General features: G+C 39.5%; 1 long non-coding RNA gene across 2 annotated transcripts in view; it reads left to right on the forward strand.

The window, feature by feature from the left end:
- LOC100613094 (uncharacterized) overlaps positions 1–12068 on the forward strand; it is a 404311-nt gene that overhangs the window by 270274 nt on the left and 121969 nt on the right. For both annotated transcript variants that reach the window (XR_010148103.1, XR_010148104.1), the window contains one exon: positions 7791–7856. This is a non-coding gene — a long non-coding RNA (uncharacterized LOC100613094). The remainder of the gene's footprint in view (positions 1–7790; positions 7857–12068) is intronic.

Genomic DNA, 12068 nt, shown 5'->3' on the forward strand with positions numbered 1-12068 from the left:
AGCAGAACTGAAGGAAATAGAGACACAAAAAACCCTTCAAAAAATCAATGAATCCAGGAGCTGGTTTTTTGAAAGGATCAACAAAGTTGATAGACCGCTAGCAAGACTAATAAAGAAAAAAAGAGAGAAGAATCAAATAGACACAATAAAAAATGATAAAGGGGATATCACCACCGATCCCACAGAAATACAAACTACCATCAGAGAATACTACAAACACCTCTATGCAAATAAATTAGAAAATCTAGAAGAAATGGATACATTCCTCGACACATACACTCTCCCAAGACTAAACCAGGAAGAAGTTGAATCTCTGAATAGACCAATAACAGGAGCTGAAATTGTGGCAATAATCAATAGCTTACCAACCAAAAAGAGTCCAGGACCAGATGGATTCACAGCCGAATTCTACCAGAGGTACAAGGAGGAACTGGTACCATTCCTTCTGAAACTATTCCAATCAATAGAAAAAGAGGGAATCCTCCCTAACTCATTTTATGAGGCCAGCATCATTCTGATACCAAAGCCGGGCAGAGACACAACCAAAAAAGAGAATTTTAGACCAATATCCTTGATGAACATTGATGCAAAAATCCTCAATAAAATACTGGCAAACCGAATCCAGCAGCACATCAAAAAGCTTATCCACCATGATCAAGTGGGCTTCATCCCTGGGATGCAAGCCTGGTTCAATATACGCAAATCAATAAATGTAATCCAGCATATAAACAGAGCCAAAGACAAAAACCACATGATTATCTCAATAGATGCAGAAAAGGCCTTTGAGAAAATTCAACAACCCTTCATGCTAAAAACTCTCAATAAATTAGGTATTGATGGGACGTATTTCAAAATAATAAGAGCTATCTATGACAAACCCACAGCCAATATCATACTGAATGGGCAAAAACTGGAAGCATTCCCTTTGAAAACTGGCACAAGACAGGGATGCCCTCTCTCACCGCTCCTATTCAACATAGTGTTGGAAGTTCTGGCCAGGGCAATCAGGCAGGAGAAGGAAATAAAGGGTATTCAATTAGGAAAAGAGGAAGTCAAATTGTCCCTGTTTGCAGACGACATGATTGTTTATCTGGAAAACCCCATCGTCTCAGCCCAAAATCTCCTTAAGCTGATAAGCAACTTCAGCAAAGTCTCAGGATACAAAATCAATGTACAAAAATCACAAGCATTCCTATACACCAACAACAGACAAACAGAGAGCCAAATCATGAGTGAACTCCCATTCACAATTGCTTCAAAGAGAATAAAATACCTAGGAATCCAACTTACAAGGGATGTGAAGGACCTCTTCAAGGAGAACTACAAACCACTGCTCAAGGAAATAAAAGAGGATACAGACAAATGGAAGAACATTCCATGCTCATGGGTAGGAAGAATCAATATCGTGAAAATGGCCATACTGCCCAAGGTAATTTACAGATTCAATGCCATCCCCATCAAGCTACCAATGACTTTCTTCACAGAACTGGAAAAAACTACTTTAAAGTTCATATGGAACCAAAAAAGAGCCCGCATCGCCAAGTCAATCCTAAGTCAAAAGAACAAAGCTGGAGGCATCACACTACCTGACTTCAAACTATACTACAAGGCTACAGTAACCAAAACAGCATGGTACTGGTACCAAAACAGAGATATAGATCAATGGAACAGAACAGAGCCCTCAGAAATAACGCCACTTACCTACAACTATCTGATCTTTGACAAACCTGAGAAAAACAAGCAATGTGGAAAGGATTCCCTATTTAATAAATGGTGCTGGGAAAACTGGCTAGCCATATGTAGAAAGCTGAAACTGGATCCCTTCCTTACACCTTATACAAAAATCAATTCAAGATGGATTAAAGATTTAAACGTTAGACCTAAAACCATAAAAACCCTAGAAGAAAACCTAGGCATTACCATTCAGGACATAGGCGTGGGCAAAGACTTCATGTCCAAAACACCAAAAGCAATGGCAACAAAAGCCAAAATTGACAAATGGGATCTAATTAAACTAAAGAGCTTCTGCACAGCAAAAGAAACTACCATCAGAGTGAACAGGCAACCTACAGCATGGGAGAAAATTTTTGCAACCTACTCATCTGACAAAGGGCTAATATCCAGAATCTACAATGAACTCAAACAAATTTACAAGAAAAAAACAAACAACCCCATCAAAAAGTGGGCGAGGGACATGAACAGACACTTCTCAAAAGAAGACATTTATGCAGCCAAAAAACACATGAAAAAATGCTCATCATCACTGGCCCTCAGAGAAATGCAAATCAAAACCACTATGAGATATCATCTCACACCAGTTAGAATGGCAATCATTCAAAAGTCAGGAAGCAACAGGTGCTGGAGAGGATGTGGAGAAATAGGAACACTTTTACACTGTTGGTGGGACTGTAAACTAGTTCAACCATTGTGGAAGTCAGTGTGGCGATTCCTCAGGGATCTAGAACTAGAAATACCATTTGACCCAGCCATCCCATTACTGGGTATATACCCAAAGGACTATAAATCATGCTGCTATAAAGACACATGCACACGTATGTTTATTGCGGCATTATTCACAATAGCAAAGACTTGGAACCAACCCAAATGTCCAACAATGATAGACTGGATTAAGAAAATGTGGCACATATACACCATGGAATACTATGCAGCCATAAAAAATGATGAGTTCATGTCCTTTGTAGGGACATGGATGAAACTGGAAACCATCATTCTCAGTAAACTATCGCAAGAACAAAAAACCAAACACCGCATATTCTCACTCATAGGTGGGAATTGAACAATGAGATCACATGGACACAGGAAGGGGAATATCACACTCTGGGGACTGTGGTGGGGAGGGGGGAAGGGGGAGGGATAGCATTGGGAGATATACCTAATGCTAGATGACGAGTTAGTGGGTGCAGCGCACCAGCATGGCACATGTATACATATGTAACTAACCTGCACAATGTGCACATGTACCCTAAAACTTAAAGTATAATTAAAAAAAAAAAGAAAGAAAAAAAAAGAAATTCTAGTTACTTATAAATTTTTGGGAAAGAAGCCTGGTACTGAGGCAGGAGAATAGGGTCTGGAGGCAGAGAATCTAAGGACCTCCCAGAACTAAATCAAATGGAAACACTTCAGCTATGACAGGAAATATCCTCGCCATTTACATAGGATGTACACTGAGTAAATGATTTTGTAACCTTACTTCATCCTCTTCATTTACATAGAGCATACACCCAGTAACCAGTGGAAACCTCTAGAGGGTATTTAAACCCCAAAAAATTCTGTAACGGGGCTATGCTCAGGCCCATTTTCACCCTGTGGGTTGGGTGTACTTTCGTTTCAATACATCTCTGCTTTTGTTGCTTCATTCTTTCCTTGCTTTGTTTGTGTGTTTTGTCCAGTTCTTTGTTCAAGACACCAAGAACCTGGACACCCTTCACTGGGTACAGTACCAGATGCTGGCTTTAGCTAATAGGGAAGTCTAATTACTTCTGAATTCCTCAGACAGGGAGTTTTGCCTCTGGCTGGTCTGCTGGATCTTTGCTCTCCTCAGTTTCTTCTGAGGCCTCTCTCCTTGGCTTGCAGATGGCCACCTTCTGGCCATGTCCTCCCCTGGTCTTTTGTATGTGCCTGCATATCCTTGGTGTCTCTCTGTGTGTTCACATTTCTTCTTCTTGTGAGGACTTGAGTCAGGTTGGATGAGGGCCCCCCTTAACGACCTCATTTTTACTTAATCACCTCTTTAAAGGCCTAATCTCCGAATACATTCACATTCTGAGGTCCTGGGAGTCGGGGCTTCAGCATAGGAATTTTGAGGGGACACAATTCACCAAAAATAAAATTGTTAGCTCCCCATCCAATTGAACAGATGCTCCTCCCGGCCAAGGGGACTCCAGGGAAACCTGAAAAATGGAATTCCTGGTTGTGATAGGAAGGGAGGTCAGATATCCCATTATTCCCCCTCTCTTTTGGGGTTTAGGTACCACTGACCAACATTCAGAGATGATCAGACTGACAATGCAGACTCTTTGGCAATAAGATACCAAATTCCTTTCTGGGATAGCATCATATGACAGATAGCAGGCCCTGAAAGAAATAAAAATATTTCACTCCAAAATATATTGTATCGTCGTATTTTGAAATGGCTCTCACAGGGCCAATAGATTGAAATGACTTTGCAAAGCTGTCTTTTGTGGAGGAAATTTACATCTGTATAGAATCTCCATTAAGGCAACCAAGCTTTCCCTTTCTAGGTCTTTCCCTGGATCTAGGAGAGTTTAACTGAAAGCTTGACACCTTTAAGGTCTGAAAAGAGACACTTACCATCTATTCTCTCCACAAGCTGCTAAGTCTGAGATTTCATCTACATAATAAGAACCTTGGCCTCCACGACCTCCTTAACTTAACTCAATCATTTTTTTTACTGACTTCAAGTCTTTAGGCAAAGCTTAACTCTTTCAACCAATTGCTAATCAGAAAATCTTTAAATCTACCTATGACCTTCAAGCCACCCCTTCCCCCACTCCTTATTCCACTTCTTTAGGCTGAATATAACATGTATTGATTTATGATTTTATCTATAATTTCTGTCTCCCTAAAATGTGTAAAACCCAACTGTAACCCAACTGCCTTGCACACACTTCCTCAGGACCTCTTGAGACTGTTTCCCATTCCATGTCACTCGTATTAGCTCACAATAAACCTCTTTTAAAAAAAAAAAAAAGAATGATGTAAGAATGTCATATCTATGTCTATTTAGACATATTAAGAATGTCTTATCTATTGAGCATTGAGGCACTCAGAGGCTGAGGCATGGAGCTAATGTTTGGGCATTTGTAGCTAAAAGTAATTGTTTCAAAATAATTCCAACCAGGATGCACCATTATTATTTTATTATTACCTTGCCACAGCCATGATTGCTTACTACAGTCATAGGAGAGAGGGATCTGCTTTGATACAGATGCCAGTGTCACCTTTTCTTGAGAAGAATGCATAGCAGTGATGCTGCCTGTAATCCTAGCTACTTGGGAGGCTGAGGTGGGAGGATCCTTTGAGCTCAGGACTTCGAGTCTGCAGTGAGCTATGATCACACCACTGCCCTCCAGCCTAAGTGACACAACAAGACCCTGTCTCTTCAAACAAAACAAAACAAAAAATCCTAGAGTGTATTGCTGAGTGCATAATAAGATAATAAGTTGTCAGTAATTATTTGTGGGATGCTAAAACAAATAGAAGCATGGAAACATATTCCTTTAATGGTGATGAGCATGCATCACTGCTGTCTGGAAAGCCTTTACGATCTGCACTTTATCATCTCAGGTACAATGCTCTCAGATTTTGAGGTTTCATACATCTCTTGGTCCCACGCTGAGGTATAAGTTCAGGCATGCTCATTCTGTTAGTTTCCCTGGATTGCTGAGTGTCATGTGAACACAAAAGAATGAAATAATGTTGGGGAACAGCTGAAATGCTGCCTCTATGACTTCCAAATTTCTATCCCAGCCACGTGGCAAAGGGAATCATCTTACCAGCAATAAAGAGGGGCTGCTTTCATTGAACATCTCCTACATGGCAGTTAGAGGGTAAGCTCCTTACTTGCTTGAACTCTGATTTTCCCCTAAACCTAATTGGGTAGAAATAATTATCCACCATTATAGATAAAATATCAAAGCCCAGAGAGGTTAAGTAAATTGTTCAAGTTTGCTAAGCTAGTAAGTGGCAGCACAAAGATTCTATTCAGCAATGCCTGATGACAGTGCCTGTGAGTCCGCTAACATGCCATTCAGTTTTGTAGTGTGGGTATGGAGAGACGAAGGAGATAAATTGAGTGTCATGTGCTGTACAGAGTTTTTGTTTTTGTTTTTGTTTTTGTTTTTGAGAGGGAGTCTCACTCTGCTGCCCGGGCTGGAGTGTAGTGGCACAATCTCGGTTCACTGCAACCTCCGGCTCTCAGGTTCAAGTGATTCTCTTGCCTCAGCCTCCTGAGTAGCTGGTGTTACAGGCATCCAGCACCATGCCCGGATAATTTTTGTATTTTTAGTAGAGATGGGGTTTCACCATGTTGGGCAGGCTGGTCTCGAACTCCTGAACTCAGGTGATCCGCCCACCTCGGGCTCCCAAAATGCTGAGATTACAGGCATGAGCCACCGCGCCTGGCCTCAGAGTTGTTTTTAACTTTTCTCAACAGCTCTAAAAGATGGGTGTTACTGTTCCCATTTATAGATGAACAAACTGAGACTTAGAAATTGTGAATAAATCCTATCCAACTTTCTACACCTAAGATTTTACTTGGTGATAATTCCTAAATAGCTATAGATTACTTCAGCCATGGTATACTACATGAGTTTTCATGACTTGGTTTGTGAACATATGGATGTTCATTTTTTTAAATCCCAGACAAGAAGAATTTGGAGAGGGTGCATAGGAGAAATTATGAAATAGGGGAAAGTATGAAGTTAGAGAGTGGTGGACAAGGCCCCTTCTAAAATATTATTTTGGGACTCAAAATTTAAATGTTCATTACTTAACGTAATCAAGGAGTCCTTTATGTTTTTCAAAATTTACTTTTAATACACACTGGGTCTTTGGTATGAGAGGGAAAAACAAAACAGGACAATAAGTGCCTGCTTCATTGGAAATAGATTTCCAGCATTTAGGTTTGAATATGGAACACCTTGGTACCTGAAAGACTGTTTTCCATAGAATAGATTCTGCTCGAACCACTTCCTGAAAATGGTATCTTCTCATCTCAAAGGCTGATGGCACTGCCGTTGCCCAGCTGTTTACAGATGTTTTCACCCTGTAGGAACTTCACCCTGAGTCATTAAGTTAATAGTTTGGCTGTCGCCTTGTGATTTATCCGTGAAATTGCTCCTCTGAGTGCAGAGTATATATAAAAGGATGTTCAGCTTATAACTCATACTGTTGCATAGCAGCAATAATCATGGATAAGACAAACCCTTTAAAAATCAAAGCTGTTAGTAAAATAATAATGTTTTCTTTACTGTAGTACATACCATGTTGCAGTCTCATGGATAGTGTGGCATCAACTATTTGGTTATAATTTAGCCTTTGTAAACAGAATGTGTTTGTGAAAATCGTGAGAGATTACTTGGCGTGTTGGATTTTGCTTTCTGGCAGCTCATGATCCTTATGCTCTACATGAATTACCAGGTTAGAGGTTTAGTTTGGGCTTTAAAAAGCAGATCGCAGATCATGCCTTTTCTCTTTGCAATGACACAGGATTATAGACTGACATCTGAATGTGCCCGAATAAAAGCAACTCGGAATTTGGGAGGATGGTTGGATTATGTTAAAGCTTTCCGAATGCTGCAAGCACCTCTACAGCAGCCAAAGGATTTTCAGGGCCACAGGGACACAGTAATCAGCTCTAATTCTTTTCTCTCTGGCTTATGACCTCTGAAGTAGCTTAATAATTAAAGAGGTGCACCATCAGAAAGCTTTACAGACTTACATGGAACTGCTTGTTTTGGCCCAATCCAAATATATAACAGATTCAAGAGAAAATCAAAAGGAGCAACGATGTTAAAAGGTTTTAAGACTAGAGTGTATATGATAATATCCTGGTTGCCTATTTAGAATGCAGGAATTAGACTTTTAAGAGCTATAGATGGATCCATTAGCATGTACTTGCTGGTCAAGACTGTGGCACACCTAGCCCTTCATGGAAAGAAACTCACCCATTTTGAGCCACCCACAAATACTTTCCTTGATTTATTCAGGACTTTTGCCTACGTTTACATGTTTTTCTCTTACAGGACACACAGCATGTCCTGTGGGACTGGAGAAATATGGAGAATGCAGCACACTTGCTTCCTACTGAAGTAGGTATTTTCTTTCCAGATTTCCTTCAGTTGCAAAGTCTGATTATTTCAGTTTTTTTGGATGAAATAGAAAATGCTCACCTAAAAATATAAGTCAGATTTGTTAAAATCACTTCCAAAGGATACTGATATGTCAGGTAGCATTTGAATACATAATAATTTCTTTAAAATACATTTTCCAAATGGATTTATTATTATAGCCATATTGAAAGTAGTTTTCCCTATTGTGGAGAAAGATACAATAGTCTAGCTTAGCCCAATTCTATTAACAGGTGACTCTTTTAACCAACTCCTCTTGTTTTGATTGCATGCTTATGTGTGCTAAGCTGCCTTTCTTAGATGGCCTCCAAATTATTCCCATGTCTTGGCATTCATGCTCTGTGTAATCTCCTCCCCTCGAGTGTAGACTGGACCTAATAACAATTTGTAATTTGTTAAAAGGCTGGCTTTTAACAAATAGAATATAGCAAAAGTGATGGGATGAACACTTCTGAGATTAGGTTATGAAAGACTGTGACTTCTGTCTATCTTGTACTCTCTGACTATCTCACTCTGATGAAGCCAGCTCCTATGTTGTGAGTTGCACTGTGGAGTTGTCCATGTGGCCAGGATGTGATGGTGAGCAGCCTTTGGTCAACAGCCAAGAAGTCACTGAGGCTCGTAGTTAAACAAGCTTCAAGGAATTGGATCTTGCCAACAACTACTGAGTGGGCTTGGACGTGTATCCTGCCCCAGTTGAATCTTGAGATGACATGGCCCTGACCGATAGTTTGTAGTCTTGTGAGAGACTCTTTTGAGCTGGAAAACCTAGTTAAACCACACCTAGAACTGTAAGTCATAGAAGCTATATAGATGTGTGCTGTTTTAAGTGGCTAAATTTTGGGGTAATTTGGCATACAGCAACAAATAGCTAATACACCAAGCCATAAACCAATCCTTCCCCCTCATTCCTCCTTTTCTTCCTTCCTTCCACCTCTTGGTCTTTCAAATGTAGATTAGGCATCTTCTGTGAGCTAGGTACTATGGTTAGGCGTTGTGAATGCAGTACTGGGCATGGAAGACTGGCTAGGAAATGTAGTGATGACTGTATTCGCTGGGCTTACATGCTCACGGTGGGCACAAACATTGAACAAATGAGTGACATAAAATAAATATAAAGAGTACTTTGGAAACATGACAGTGGGTCTTGAGCTATTTCTGGGAGAGATTGGTTATCAGTGAAAGCCTTCCCAAACTATGAAGTGTGAGTAGAATTATTTTAATTTGGTTTCCTATTAAGTATGTCAGCTGGGAGAGAATTCTCTCCCTAGAAGGTATCCTGCCATCTAGACAGCTATGTTTCTTACTATAATGTGATACATAGCATTTGAGAATATCCCTAAAAAAGACAAATACATAGGCCATCTGCTGACGCTCAAAAGCTTTTCTTTGTTAAGTAAATGATTCTGGAGTATGTGTCATTTTACCTATCTTGTACTAAATTTGTGTTGAGTGCCGATTTCTCTGTGCTGTTCCTCCCAACCCCCACCCGTGGATGCCATGTCTCTGTAATGCAGGAAGACATTTCTATGATTATTTGTTAAATTACACATGGCTAGGAACCTGAGAGTGTCACAAGAGCAAACATGATTGTTGATTATCCCTGCCTCTCCCCACCCTATTTTTAAGGGGAAAAAATAAACTGTCAGAGGTCAACTATGTAGTAATTGTGAAGGCCACTCCCATCAAAGCATGTAGTTGAGTTATATGAAGATGGCAGTATGTGTGTATTTATTTTCCTGGCATCAAACTCAATCTTTACTGTGCTCTGACCACAATCCTTATTATCTCTCCCAAGAGTCTGAGGTCCTGGAGTTCTACAAAAGCATCAGTGTGAAATAGCACCAAGAGTTAACTTAAACTTGAAATCCCTGAAAAAAGTCGTGGTAAAAAAGCTTAGAGCCATGGTACTGGATGGATGCATCCAATGATCACATAGTGAAAGGTGATAAAATGTCACTGAAAAGGGTGATTGAAAAATGAAAAAGGTGAAAGTTTACTCAACTGGGGGACAGAGAACTTTTTTTAATCGAGAAAAAGGACATAAAGTGGTTGGCAATGTAGAAATTATTCCTGAGAGCAAAGGCTGCGAAATTTCCTAGAGTTAGATATAATAAAAAAGTTGCGGTGCTGCCTCAAAGCAATGTGGGAAGCAAGTGTGCAGTAGACACTACAGCTGGTCCTTAGCAGTCACCTCTAGGTCCTGGCTATGAAAATAAGAAAAAACATAAAAAATAGAGGACCCTATAATTTCAGATTAGGATAGTCTCATTGGCAGAAGTGTATGCAAAGCTGATGTTTCTGAGAGTAGACAAAAAGGATGCAGAGCAAGAGAGGAAGAACAAAAATCAGGAAGCTATAGGTGCCAACACAGGCAGTCTTTTTCTCTATTTCTGCCTAGAAGCTGATAAGATCTCTACTTAATGCTGGCAGGTTTATAGAAGCCTTGAAATATGAATATAATTATCCGATAACCAACAACATGAAGATAATAAAAATGATGATGTTTTTAGCATACAGAAAATTCTAAACTTGTCTAATAAGCTTCTTGGTATAATTCATTATATTTGCTTATGGAACTCAGGAAAGAGTAAACAAAAAGTTATGACTATAGGAGGAGGTACTAGATGAAGAAAGCGTACAAAGAAGTTCCATAATGCAGCATGGTTTCATGATTACTGTGTAATTGTGGTCACAGTGGTAGATGTATTGTTGGGAATCTTCTCGTTGCAAATAACAGAAGACATAACTCAAACTGCTAAGGTAACAAAGGTTGTGTGACTCTAAGGAAAATATACTGAATAGATAGCTGGGTTCTATCAATGCAGGATGGCTGTCAATTCTTCTGGAGGCTCTAAGTGTTCACACTTAAAGAGTATGTCAATGGAAGAGCAAGGGATCTTCTTTTTAGTGGTCTCCATCTAATTATCTCCTTACTTATTATTGCTCTGCATTGGGTACCAGTCCCATGTCTAACTCAATCACTATGGACATTGGAGTAGGCTCTCTTGTTTAGCTGAAGCCATCCAAGGTCCATTGCCAAAGCAGAGAGAGATCTGTTTCCTCTTGAAGCACATTGACTGAATGAGGAAGCATCTTATATTTGAAAAAAAAAGAAACTCAGGGTGCTATTATTAAACAGAAAAGAAACAGATACAGGGCATCAAAACTCAGCAAAATCATCTGCAATGGGCAATAAGCTCTTTCACATTGGGATAGAAGGTGTCTGCAGTTTTTTCAACTTCTTATAGTAGGTGCAAGTAGAATGAAAGGCATGGCCTCTTAGTTTAGTTTAATAAAGGAAGTAATTGCTTCTCCTGTGGAATAGTCAAAAAGTTTAGTACATGAAGGTGAGGAGGCAGCCTGGGGGCGTTTGTACTGGTATTTAGGAAGGCTCTGATTCCCAAAGAAGGGGAACCACAAATTTTACATGTGACTCAAGACTGTTAGTTCTTTGGGCCTCTTGTGTCAGGTGGCTTCTGACTTTAAACATTTGGCCTTCCTCTAAGATGGGTGGCTGCACATAGCATAGGTGTGGATTATCTGTTAGAAGCCTCTAAATATGCAAAAATTTAAAAAATTTTGCATTTTTACAGCTAATGAATAACCCAGTGGCGCATAAAAGGAACCATAGCATAGGCTATTATTTTTTCTATAATGATTGAGACAGGGGCATAATTAATCAACAGTCATACAAATGCCAAAAACTGGTAAAATTGTTTAAATAGGAGGAAATAAATCCTCCACATCAACCCACAGGTGACCTTCTACAGAGAAAATGGGTTTTATGCCATAAATAAACATAAGTATAATGAACAGGAAGTGGCTCATTGTTAAAAAAAGAGAGATCATCTGATTATCTCTTGCTGATTATATAAATGCCAGAGAGTAATTTTAAGTATTCTAAAGATAACTAGAATAATTTACAAATGCCTTTATACAGAGTAGCAAAGGAGCAGTGTGTACATTCAAAAAGCATGGTGACCTTGCCAAAAGACTTTCATAAATTAACTTGAGAGAAAGAGCACAGATTCTGTTATACCATATGGTCATTGGCCAACATGAAGTGTAGCTAATTCTTGATTTTTGAGTAAAAAGATAAAGAATCCTTTATGGGGAACAGATGCAATTAAAATAGAAAAATCTCATTAGAGTGTTAAAACCAGTCTTAGG

This window comes from Pan troglodytes, chromosome 10, assembly GCF_028858775.2.
Source record: "Pan troglodytes isolate AG18354 chromosome 10, NHGRI_mPanTro3-v2.0_pri, whole genome shotgun sequence".
Lineage (NCBI taxonomy): Eukaryota > Metazoa > Chordata > Mammalia > Primates > Hominidae > Pan > Pan troglodytes.